Consider the following 12,707-nt stretch of genomic DNA (forward strand, 5'->3'; position numbering starts at 1 on the left):
GCACAGAGTCTAGACCTGGGGATGGCACGGGGGCGGGACCGGACGGCGACGGCTGCGACCAGGACTCCAGGGTAACGGGTAGAGGCCCACACTGCACCGCGGATCCCGTGGCCAATCATGTCTCTCCCCGCCTTCCTATTGGCCGGTCTCTCCAAGTCGCCCTTGCTATTGGCGTTGGTGGAACCGGAAGGCGGGACGATGGGTACGAGGGAAGGCGGCCATTGGCCTGTTGTGTGGGCTGCGGGCCATAGCGGAAAGGACCAGGCCAATGGCCGGAGCTGCGGGCGAGGTGGGAACGCCTGAACCACGGGGCGGCAATCGGACTGTGAGAATGACCAGTGTCTGAGACACCGATCCTGGCCTCGGGTCTGGTCCGACTGCTCAGTTTAAACGCCGCACCGGGGTGCCCCGCCTCGGCGCCCTCCCCGTCCGCAGCGCAGCGCAGAGCGGCCCGCACGCGGCCTGAGGCGGTCGGAGGTCGGGGAGCCGTCCGGGCACGCGAAGCTGTTTAAAGGCGCCCGCGCGCCGCGCTCCCCTGGAACGGTGGCGAGAGCCTGGCTGGGGACTCGCACCTGCTACCCGGCTACTCAGGAGGCTGAGATCTGAGGCTCCGGGTTCGAAGCAGCCCTGACAGGAAAGTCCCTGAGACTCTACGTCTAACGCACACCAGAAGGCCGGAAGTGGAGCCCTGGCCTTGAGTGAGAAAGCTCGGGGCAGCGGCCAGGCCCCGAGTTCAAGCCCCCGTCCTGGCACTCCCACACGAAAAAGGCGATGGTTTAGGAACAGCGCTTACCAGAATCAGGGACTTCTTTCTGGCTGGCGAGGAGCGGACAGCCACGACTGTCCGTCAGCACCCAGGAGGCTCCGCAGTGCCATCCACCTTCGCGTAAGACCGTGGGCGACAGCTGACAGCCATTGGTTACACCTGAGGACACAAATTCGGAGCGCAGAGAATTTGCCAGGTGATTCCATAGTAGCCAACGGTAATTCCAAGACACAAGCTAAGCCTTATTCTAGTCCTGCGGGGGCAGGGTCGGCTTTAGCCCCTTCAGTACATAGTTCACCCACAGGTGGATAGTTACTGTTAAGCAAGAAAATGAAACAGCAGCAGTCTCCAAAAATTGTCTAATTGCATACCCTATTTTCAAGGTCCTCAGAATGTGCAGTTTTATTCATCCTGTCATATTTAAAATTACAGTCACTATTTGACTTTTTTTTTCTTCCGGTCCTAGGGCTTGAACTCCTCGAGGTCTGGGTACTGTGCTCAAGACGAGCATTCTACCACTTGAGCCACAGCGCCACTTTAGGCTTTTTCTGAGTAATTTATTGGAGATAACAGTTTCACGGACTTTTCTGCTAGGGTTGGCTTCAAACCGTGATCCTCAGATCTCAGCCTCCTGAGAAGCTAGGATTACAGGTGTGAGCCACTGGCACCTGCCAGTATTTGACTTTAAAAAAAATCAAAAGAATTTATAAACTACTAGAAGTAAAGACAAATTTATTGAATTAACGTTTTGAAAGTTGGTGCACTGTACGTGATAATTTCAGAAGGTTTGCACAATATTGTCTGGTTTTGATAGAAGTCATTTTTGTTAGGGCTAGAATTTTCTCAGATTAAAACATTTGCCATTTCATTTCATAGTATACTACCAAACAGTCATCCTTTCTGAAAAAAAAAAAAATGAAGCTACATTTTTGTTGTTGTTGGTGGTGGTTGGTCATGGGACCTGAACTCGGCCTGGGTGCTGTCCCTCAGCTCTTCAGCTCATGGCTAGCGCTCTACCACCTGAGCCACAGAGCCATTTCCTGCTTATGTGGTGCTGAGAAATTGAACCCAGGGCTTCATGCATGCAAGGCAAGCACTCTACCACTGAGCCACCTTCCCAGCCTGAAGCTACATTTTTTTTATATTTCTACCAATTGAAAGGTTTTTTTTAACAGTTACTGGTTTTTAAAGTTCACACTAATACAATATTCTAGTAATGACAAGTAATTTGGAGTTTTATTTCTAATGACCTGGGCTTCTATTGCAATTGCAACAACTCTAGATTTGCTATGTTGCTAACTGAATTCATTTTCTGCCTTCCCAGTGTTGTCTTTATGCCAATGAGAGAATATTAAAATTCTTCTATAAATGTTTATTAAAAGGATTATTCTCATTTTCCTCATGAAGAACTAAAGAAACCGATTTGTTTAGAAATTTCCCAACATTAACATAGGCAGGGTGATAAATACTCTTCCACCAATTTCTAGATTGGCTAATCTAGAAATTACAATGACCTTAGATCAAAGCCTCTTGAGTAGCTAGGATTATAGGCGTGAACCACTAGCACTTTGCAACATTAACTGTTGAACTTTAATAGTATTTGTTTTATATTGTTGGTGCTGGTCCTGGGACTTGAACTCAAGGCCTAGGTGCTGTCCCTGAGCTTTTCTGCTCAAAGGTAGTCCTTTACCACTTGAGCCCCAGCTCCACTTCAAGCTTTGTTTTGGTGGTAACTGGAGGTAAGAGTTTCATAGACTTTCCTGCTCAGGCTGGCTTTGAACTACAATTCTCAGATCTCAACCTCCTGATTAACTAGGATTAAAGACATGAATCATGTGTGCCTGATTCTAATAGGTAAAAAGCAAGTGAGTACCTTAGGAAAATTTGGGTTGGCTATAAGATGTAGTACAATGAAAATTTGTGGCTCTTATGCAAACTTAGTCTATTCTAATTATTGTTGCTTGCCTTTGAAGTACAGAAAGCTAGAATTTTTTCATTATTGCTCTGTATAAAGGATGGTATTTTGTAGGCTTGGTGGAATTAGTTAATTATTTTGGTAGTGAAAAGAGAAGTTATACCATTGAGCTTTTTACTAGTAATTTTCGTATATTTTTTAAATTGCGGATGAGTCATTAACAGGAGCTGAATTTCATGGAATGGATTTTAATTTCTAGTACTTCTGCTTTTGTGTCACATCCAAAGAATTGAACTTGAAACTGGTTTAAGTTATTTTTAAATACAAGTTATCAGATTTCATTACTGTACAATTACATCTTTAACTTTTTTTTCCCAAGGGTCAATGGGACAGAAACAGCATTAAGGAATATAAACTATAGCATGTCTGTATGAAGTTGTTTTAGGCCTGAAAGGGAGAATGTCAATATGATTTTCTTAGGACACAACTGCTTATTCTCAAATAGAAATAATCCACAGAAAATTGTTAAATTGACAACAAACATGCTACATAAAGGAAAGAGAGATTTTAATTATTTTGGTTTTGGCATGCTAAAATTGCCAGCATTTCCTTTTATAACAGGAAGATAGCATAAAAAATTTGCAAAGGAAAATTACTACATTAGAGACTTTCGCTCACTCATTAAAAACATACTGAGCAGCTATTTAGCATCCTTTGTAGACTAGAAAGATGAAAAGTAGAGACTTTCATCTCCTTATCCTCCGACTGTTGACTAAAGAACAAGGAAGAGAAATGAAGCTCTGACTGTAAGAACTGTGTAATAATAAGAGTGATTATTAAGGTGTCCTTAAGTTGCCAAGGGACTTGGAAGAGAAAGACAGCTTACCCAGGTAGTCCAGGTAAGTTTTCTCAGAAGAAAACTTTGGGGGGATGTATGCTATGGGAGAGCTAGTCAGAAAGAGATGAAATATATGAGCTAGGTAGAGAAAATCACTTAGTCAGACATAATGGGGAAAGACAGTGGGTGGAACAGGATCCCAGAAGTGAGCAGTTTATGGCTTTCAGAGAGCCAGATGCTGGATATCTGCCTTTTTATGAAACTTGTTTAATCCCCGATACCATAGCATAGATAAGACTAATGAGTTTCTTTAAATAGAGTCCTGATAAAGATTGGGTCTGCAATTTAGAAAGATGATCTCAGTGGTGCCATGCAAAGACCAGAGGCACAAAGAACCTCCCGAAGCTTTAGAAAGGGCTCTGCACCATGGGAAGGACCTGGGGAGGACCTGGATGGACACATGGGGGCTGAGCATGACCTGCTCCTGGCCCACAGTTCCTCATCTTCCGAACTCATTTCAGTCCTTACTACAGCTCCTTGTCTTAGTACAACTCAGGATGTTGTGTTTTTGTTACAAGTGAAGCCTGGGGCTGTGCACATTTACAGTTAGGAAACTAAAAAAGTGGAGGACTTAAATTCTTGTCCAAATCCAAGACCTGAGGTTGTAAATCATTATGAATCATCAAATCAATTTGCAGTCAATGACCATGTGGATATAGAACAAAATTTCAGAGTATATTGCATACATTAAGGATAACTAAATTTTCTGAAACTTCTTCGTCTTGGTAGTATTGGTGTTTGAACTTGGGGCCTCACACTTGCTAAGGCAAGTTCTGTCACTTGAGCCATGCACAATGCCTTTTATTTTTCAGATATAGTCTAATGCTTTTCCTTGCACTAGGATCCTCTTATCTCTACACTCTCTGCAGCTGGGATTATAGGCATATGCCACCAGGCCTATCTCTATTATTTTTATGTTCATTTGATATGCAGTTCTCGAAAGTTTTAAAAGCATTTGAAAATGACCACACTATGTTATCCAGCTGTCCTGGTGTGGAGAGAAAGTGGATGTCCACTACCTGTGTTATAAGACTAGGTAGATGACAGGAGGTATATGTGAGAGGGTGATTGGAGAAGAAGGAGCCTAGGTTGGTATTAAATGTCTAAGAAACTTGACAGTGTCCCCCAAGGTAGTGAGTACAGAAAACATGTAAAGTAAGTGACAGTAATGAGCAGTTAGGAGTCCAAGTTTGAGATACTTATGAGACTGGCAGATGAAACACAGATGGCAAGATTCTTAGGAAGTCAAACATACATTTCTAGTATGACTTAGTAACGTACACAGAATAAAAGCATGTATTAATACTTTATCAATGATGATCATAGCAGCTTTATATTATGCAAAATAGGAAGCACAGTGAGAATGCATTGTTAAAATAATACCATTACAATACAGTTAGGCATCCATGCCTCACACCTGTAAATCCTAACAACTCAGGAAGCTGAGATCTGAGGATCAAGGGTCAAAGCCAGCCTGGGCAGTTAAGTCCTAGAGACACTTATCTCCAATTAACTACTAAAAAGTTGGAAATGTCACTGTGGCTCAGAGTGGTAGATCACTAGCCTTGAGCACAGTGTGTAGGCCCTAAATTCAAGCCCCAGGAACAGCACACGCGCGCACTCGCGCGCACACACTCACACACACATACATACAAACCCTTACAATGTAATGCTGATTGTCAGTATATACTGATAAACATGGATAAATTTCAAAGCTATGATAAAATCAGACAGCAAAATGCAGTCCATATAAAATATTATACTCTGTCCCAGATATATGTGCAATCGTGATGTTGTAATTTTTAGAGTATGCTTCATTATGTTACTACATGGTTTAAAAAGTGGCAAAATTGCCAGGCACTGGTGGCTCAAGCCTGTAATCCTACCTACTCAGGAGGCTGAGAGCTGAGGTTTATGGATTAAAGCCAGTCCTGGAAGAAAAGTCCATGAGACTTTTATGTCCAATTAACTACCAGAAAAGCAAAAGTGGCACTGTGGCTCAAGTGTTAGAGCACTAGCGCTGAGCTGAGGAGCTCAGGGACAGTGCTCAGGCCCAGAGTTCAAGCCCTATGATGGACCAAAAAAAAAAAAAAAAGTGGACAACATTTATCTAGACTAATAAAACTCACAACTGCCAGTAGGATTGAAAGTTACTTTTGTGGGTGTTATCACTATGCCATAATGTAAGTTAATCTTTATCAAAATATTCATATTTTGCCACAAGTGAACTTTTGCAGTTTTTAATATATTTATATGTATATAATAAAAATATGTAGAAACAAACAAGATCCATGAATAATCAAGTTAATCTAACTGCCTTATATCATTAAAATTTTCGTATTCTCTTTATCACTTAGACGTGCTTCCCTATTTCTTTTTAGTAGTATGGCCACTAAAGTTCCAAACTTAAATTCTTTTCACCTAAGGATATAAATGGACAACAAATAGATTGGTCCTGTGGTAATTTTGACATTAACCCAGTCCATATCTAAACATGAATTATTGTAGCCAAGTGGTTTCCTGGTCTGGAGAAGTGGTTTTCCAAAGGAATGCTCTTACTAGAAGTAATACTGAACCAAACTAAATGTATGTCTCAAAAAAGGGGGGATAATAATTTTATTCTAACATATGCATAGTCCAGTTTTGTGTGCTTGTCTTTAATACATGTAATTTGAAGACCGTCTCCTCAATCTGTGAGTATAAGCCAGCCAAATCTTGTCATCTTCTGACTGCCTTTGCTTATTAATACTCTTCCCGCAAAAGTTTCTACATCCATCATTTCTACAACTTCTCAGAAAATGTCTCAGACTTATGGACAAGTCTGCCTTCTCCATGAACAGCAAGGCTCTGTCAGGCAAGTCTTTCTCTCTCCCTCTTCCTTCTAGAAGCCAATAGTTTACACTGATGGCTGTCACTGAGTGCCACCACTTAGATCAGTTCCAAGACAGCTGGAATTGTACCTCCAGTTTCTCAGACCCTAGCACTTTTCTATATTCTGTTTCATGATACTGGAGCTAAGATTGAGCAAACCACAGTTCCCAGACTTTCTTGCTAGTTGGCTCATAGTTGGGGCTGCCAAAAGCAAGCACTAAAGGAGGGAATGGAAGAGAAGTTTCTTGAGGGATCTGCTGTATCCAGCAGCAGCTGGTAGTAGTCTAACATTTCTTTTGCTCATAGTATATTTAAATGAGATCAAACTTCATGCTCCTTACATCAAAAACATAGATATAAATATAATATGTACATATTCAGATATATAGATATAGATATAGCTATTCACACACCCAAAAGCAAAACCTCACAAATTTTATACTACCATGTAGGAACAGCTATCACAGTGGGTGAGCAAGTGAGCATTAAGCAAATGTGATCTCACATTTGTATAACACTCTGCAGAGCGCTTTCACAAAGATGGTATCATATGATTGTTAACAACCCAGAGAAATGGGAAGGTCAGGTATCTTCCATTGTTAATCAATAAAGATACTGATCTGAGGTTAAAGCAGACTTATCTAATGGAAATAGAATGTGAACCACATGTCAAATTGCATATTTTGTGATAGTCACACCAAATTTTTCAAAAGTTAGCTATTCTATTCTATTTTAAATATCTAGAGTATTGTTTTAAGTTGTAATCAGTATTTTTTGATGACCAAGGAGAAATACTTCACATTGTTTTTAATAAAAATATCAACACCCAGTATTTCTTTGACAGTTACAGCACCTGTCAGTTCAGATCAGCCACATCTGAAGTGTTCACTGGTCACAAGTGGGTCATAGTGCCTCATGGGACAGCTCAAGTGTGTACCCAGGGGTACAGAGCAGGTTGCCAGCCTCTGCAAAGAAAAATAATGTTGAGTTGGAAATCTACAGCCTTAATTCCACACACAATTTTGTCTCTTACTACTTGTGAGACAGTTGGATAAGGCATTCTTTAAAGCTTCATTTCTGCTTCTCTTTAAAAGAAAAATGAGATCAATTAGTGCCCCTCCATTCTTGCATAATCCCTTTTTTGAAACAAAATCTTTATTAAAAGAGATCTACAAGCCAGGCATCAGTGCCTCACACCTGTAATCCTAGCTTCTCAGGAGACTGAGATCTGAGAATCATAGTTTGAAGCCACCCTAGGAAGAAAAGTCCTCATGAGACTCTTCAATTAACCACTCAAAAACCAAAAGTGGCAATATTGCTAAAAGTGGTAGAATTCTAGCCTTGAGCAAAAGTGCTTAGGGACAGTGTCCAGGCTCAGAGTTCAAACCCTATGACCAGGAGAGAGAGACAGAGAAAGACAGAGAGAGAGACAGACAGACAGACAGAGACCGACCTACATTCAAAGAAGAGGAGGCTGATTTCAAAGGAACTTCTTGGTTGACCGAGTATGAGGGATAAACTGGCTGTAAACTACTTACACACACACACACACACACACACACACACACACACACACACACACACACACACACACACACACACACACACACACACACCAAGTATGAGGGACAAACTGGCTGTAAACTACTTACACACACACACACATATACACACAAGTGATCTTTGGAGGAATTTCTGATGAATCCTTTGAGCATATCTGACATCCTCTGATGAAATCTCTTAACACTCTTCCCATTGTAAACAGTTCATGATTCTGGGAATACAATTTGACCTAGATGTAGTTGTCTCTTTTAGCCTGTATTTAAGATTCAATCAAGAATGTGAAAGCATTATAGTAAGTGCACAGAAATCAGAACATTGGTATTGGATCAGTAATTTTAGTTTCACAGCATCAGTTTATAAATGCAAGTGGACACTTTAGATAAACTACCCAAGCAGTTTTCTAATGTTACTGTTTTCTGTTTTTAATTTTATTTTATTGTAACAATGCTGTACAGAGGGGTTACAGTTACATGAGTAAGGTAACATCTTCTCAAGATGTTACTGTTTTCTTTTTTTTTTCTTTTTTTTTTTTTTTTTTTTTTTTCCGGTCATGGGGCCTGAATTCTGGGTCTGGGCGCTGTCCCTCAGCTCTTCAGCTCAAGGCTAGCACTCTACCACTGGAGCCACAGCGCCACTTCCGGCTTTTTCTGTTTATGTGGTGCTGAGGAATCGAACCCAGGGCCTCATGCTTGCAAGGCATGCACTCTACCACTGAGCTACCTTCCCAGCCCCGTTACTGTTTTCTTAGTACTAGACCTTTCACTTCAATCAATACCTGCATAGATATAAGGTGCCCTGAGTTAGAAATCAGGAGTGCCCTTCATTGAAATGGATGTGAGGATGTAAAACCCCAACAATTTAGCTTCTTTCAAAAATCCATTTCCATAAGTGGTCCCCAACAATCATCTCTTGCTTTTCTTAGAGAAAAGCAAATGCACCATTTTGCAACTAAAGTTATGCCCAGCTCCCAACCTCCTTCCTCAGAAGAGGGAATTCAAACTCAGAATTCCACCTTTAGTTGGTGCCAGTACTGTACTTTGACATTTGCTGAAATTTTGGAAGCCAACTGGTGTTACACTAGCCTAACTAAGGGGGAGAGTATGAGTACAAGAATCATCTTCTCCCAGAGGCAGTTGTTAAACCATGTTTGTGCCAACAAGTCAAAGAAAGGCTGGATACATGGGCTTGTATTGAACTGCAGAGCTTCTGCATGGTAAAGGACATAGATAGCAAGGTAAGTAGAAAGTCCACAGATTGGGAGAAGATGCTATGCAACAGACCTCATATCAAAAATACACTTAGAACAAAAAAAAATAAACCCTCACAAAACAAATCCTCAAAGAAATAACCATCTCATTAATAAGTGGGCTAAAGTATCAAAAAGGAGACTTCTCTGGAGGGGAAATAAGAATGACCAATAGACACATGAAGCAATGTTTGATATCTCTTGCCATTGAAAAATGCAAATCACAACTACATTGGGATCCCACTGCGCCCCAGTTAGAATGCCTATTATCAAGAAAACCAGTAATAACAGATGCTGTTAGAGATGTGGCCAAAAGGTAACACTACTACACTGTTGGTGGTAATGTAAACTGCTTCAACCACTCTGGAAAGCAGTATGGAGGTTCCTTAAAAGACTAAACATAGAGCTCCCCTCTGATCCAGCAATCCTACTCCTGGGCATTTACCCAAATGATCACAAACAAGGCCACAATAAAACTACCAGCAGAATTATATTCATTACAACATTATTTACCATAGCTAAGATATAGAATGAAACCAGATGTCCTTCAGTAGATGAATGGATTAAGAAAATGTGATATATGCCGGGTGCCCGTGGCTCACGCCTGTAATCCTAACTACTCAGGAGGCTGAGATCTGAGGATCATGTTCAAAGCCAGCCCAGGCAGGAAAGTCTGTAAGACTCTTATCTCCAATAAACCAAAAGAAAACCAGAAGTGGTGCTGTGGCTCAAGCAGTAGAGTGCTCGCCTTGAGCTGATGAGCTGAGGGACAGTGCCCAAGCCCAGATTCAAGCCCCACAAACGACTAAAAAAAAGGCGATGTATGTGTGTGTGTGTGTGTGTGTGTGTGTGTGTGTGTGTGTGTGTATATATATATATATATATATATATATATGTTATATGCTTTCATCAGAAAGAATGATATTGCCCAGTTCAAAAGGAAATGGGAAGACTTGGAAAAAATAGTAAGTCAGACCCAAAGAAACATAGGCTCCATGGTTTCCCTCATTTGTAATCATTAGTGTATATCTAATGTCCTAGCTGAGGATCACAGCAACCCAATAGCTATGTATGGATGAACACATAAAATGATGCTAATTGAAATGATTTCCACAACATGGAAACGAGGTTGTTTTTTTTTAAATTGTTTTAATGTGCTGTTTGCAGTTATTTCTTTTGCCTTTCATTTTTTTCTCCTCTGGTTTATTCCCTGTGGTCACTTTCAGTATCCTTCCTCTTGTCTCATTTGGGGAAGGGAAGGAGAATCACAGAAATGGTGGGATAAGGGGTGAATCTATGTAACAAATACTTTCGGCTACTGTGTTGGAAATGAACTTTACAACTTGGGGGGAGGGGAATAGGAGGGAGGGAAAGTGGTAGAAAATGAGGGAGGGGCTACCACTGTTCAAAAAGAAATATACTCATTGCTCATGCAACTGTAACCCCTTTGTGCATCACTTTTACAATAAAAATAAAATTTTTTAAAAAGTGTGTGTGTGTGTGTGTGTGTGTGTGTGTGTGCTGATTCTGAGGCTTGAACTCAGGGCCAGGGTGCTGTCCCTGGGCTTTTGTTCTCTAGGCTAGAGCCTTTACCACTTGAGCCACAGGTCCACCTCTGGCTTTTTTTGGGTGCTTAACTGGAGCTAAGGGTCTCATGGACTTTCCTGCCAGGGCCGGCTTCCAACTGTCATGCTCAGATCTCAGCCTTCTGAGTAGCCAGGGATTACAGGTGAGAGCCACCAGCGTCCACAGGCTGCTGGCTCTTATCCCTGCACCTGGCGATGCAGGCTCCTGACTTTTCACAGTGCACTTGGTACCCTGAGGATGCGCTGCCTTGTGACAGACAAAACCAAGGTGAACACAAATAAACCCACGTGGACATTGTGTGTGTGTGTGTGTGAATTAGAGCCTGAAGTAGCTTTCCTCAGCACATTCCACCTCTGCGGGGTGGGTGGGTGGGTGACTCGGGCGTTATCTGGAAGGTTCCAGTACATGGGGGGGGGGGGGCTGCTTTTTAACACACGAGCCCGGCACGTAAAAGCTCGTTGTCTTTGTGCTTGGGTCTATGTGTGATTGCACCTCGATCGCTAGTGTCCTGCGGTCGTTTTCTAACGGTCTGCCAGTGCAGCCGTTTCCGGTCATTCACACGGAATCCGAGCCTACGACCGGGAACCGTCCGCGCTGCCGCGGGAGCGGCCCACGGCCTCTACCTTCTCTCCGCCTCGCCTTGCTCTAATTCCGGGTGAGGTCACGGAGGGTGGCGGGAGGGCCACCCGCTGAAGCCTCTCCGCGGCGTCGCGTCTCGCGTCGCCCGTCTTCAACCTCCAGTGAACGGCCGGCCGCGCCGCAGGACGGCGGGGCCCATCCGGGCTCCTCTGCCACTATGGCGGCTCTGGGGGAGGCTGCGCCGCAGGCCAGGCCTGCGGGGCGTGCCTGTGACGTCACCGGCCTGCGCCTGCATCCGCGTAGTCATGGTGACGGGTGGGCGGGGCCCCTGGTCGCCATGGTGACGGGCCTGCGGCGAGCTGCTTAGCAGGCATCTCCACTTTAATCTGCTCAAGGATGCCAGCCCAGTTCTTAGGTGATTTCCTGCCAAGCTGACAGAAATCTTCGACTGATGAGGAAGAATTAACCTATTTTCTTCCCTTTGCTTTTCTTCTTTTTAAAACCCATTATTTTGCCTTGTTTAATCTTTAGTGTCCTAAACTATCTTAATAACTAATTCAGTAGGAAAACACATTTCAGAAGTAGGATTCCAAAGGAAAATTAACTATAAAAGGTCCTGTTGGCCAGACATCCGTGGCTCATGCCTGTAATTCTAGCTACTCAGGAGGCTGAGACCAGAGGATCGTAGTTCAAAGCCAGCCCGAGCAGACTAATCCAAGACACTCCCATCTCTAATTAGCTAGCAAAAAGCTAGAAGTGGAGTCGTGCCTCAAGTGGTAGAGCACTAGCCTGAGCACAAAAGTTCTGGGGCAGCTCCCAAGACCCTTGAGTTGAAGCCCCAGGATGGACACCAAAAAACTAAAGCCCCCTCTTGGTACATATACATAACTGTGAAACTAAGTAAAACTCAGAGGATCTACTTAATACAAGGCAAAATAGGACCAGAGATGTTTACAGGGTAGTATTGCCCAAGATGTTGGTTTCTTACCAATAGAAGTACTTGATGCTGTTTTGGTTCAAAAGGCTGCAAATACAATATTAAGTAACTCTGGCTTCAGATCTTTCTGTATTTAGGAGACAGAAAATCTGGGCCTGGTGGTAGCAACTTGTTCATATGTACTAATCACTATTTTAAAAATGGAAAACGGGCAAGCTTTTTGCAGATGATGTCATATATCATTACATTTAAAAATCATGTAATACATAGCAGAAAGAAAAGGTGGAGCTGGAGATATGGCTCCTGGAACAAGTACCTGGGCAAGAAGAAAAGACTGGCAATTGT

General features: G+C 42.7%; 1 protein-coding gene across 3 annotated transcripts in view; it reads right to left on the reverse strand.

Annotated features, from left to right (window-relative positions):
- LOC138818940 (lebercilin-like) overlaps window positions 1-11,627 on the reverse strand; it is a 49,212-nt gene extending 37,585 nt beyond the window's left edge. For all 3 annotated transcript variants that reach the window (XM_070010076.1, XM_070010075.1, XM_070010077.1), the window contains exons 1-3: window positions 11,470-11,627; window positions 7,304-7,415; window positions 794-925 (exon numbers count right to left, since the gene is read on the reverse strand). The gene's annotated coding sequence lies outside the window, so the exon portion shown is untranslated. The remainder of the gene's footprint in view (window positions 1-793; window positions 926-7,303; window positions 7,416-11,469) is intronic.
- Between the last annotated feature and the right edge of the window lie 1,080 nt (window positions 11,628-12,707).

This window comes from Dipodomys merriami, unplaced genomic scaffold (assembly GCF_024711535.1).
Source record: "Dipodomys merriami isolate MVZ:Mamm:240054 unplaced genomic scaffold, mDipMer1.0.p SCAF_8, whole genome shotgun sequence".
Classification (NCBI taxonomy): domain Eukaryota; kingdom Metazoa; phylum Chordata; class Mammalia; order Rodentia; family Heteromyidae; genus Dipodomys; species Dipodomys merriami.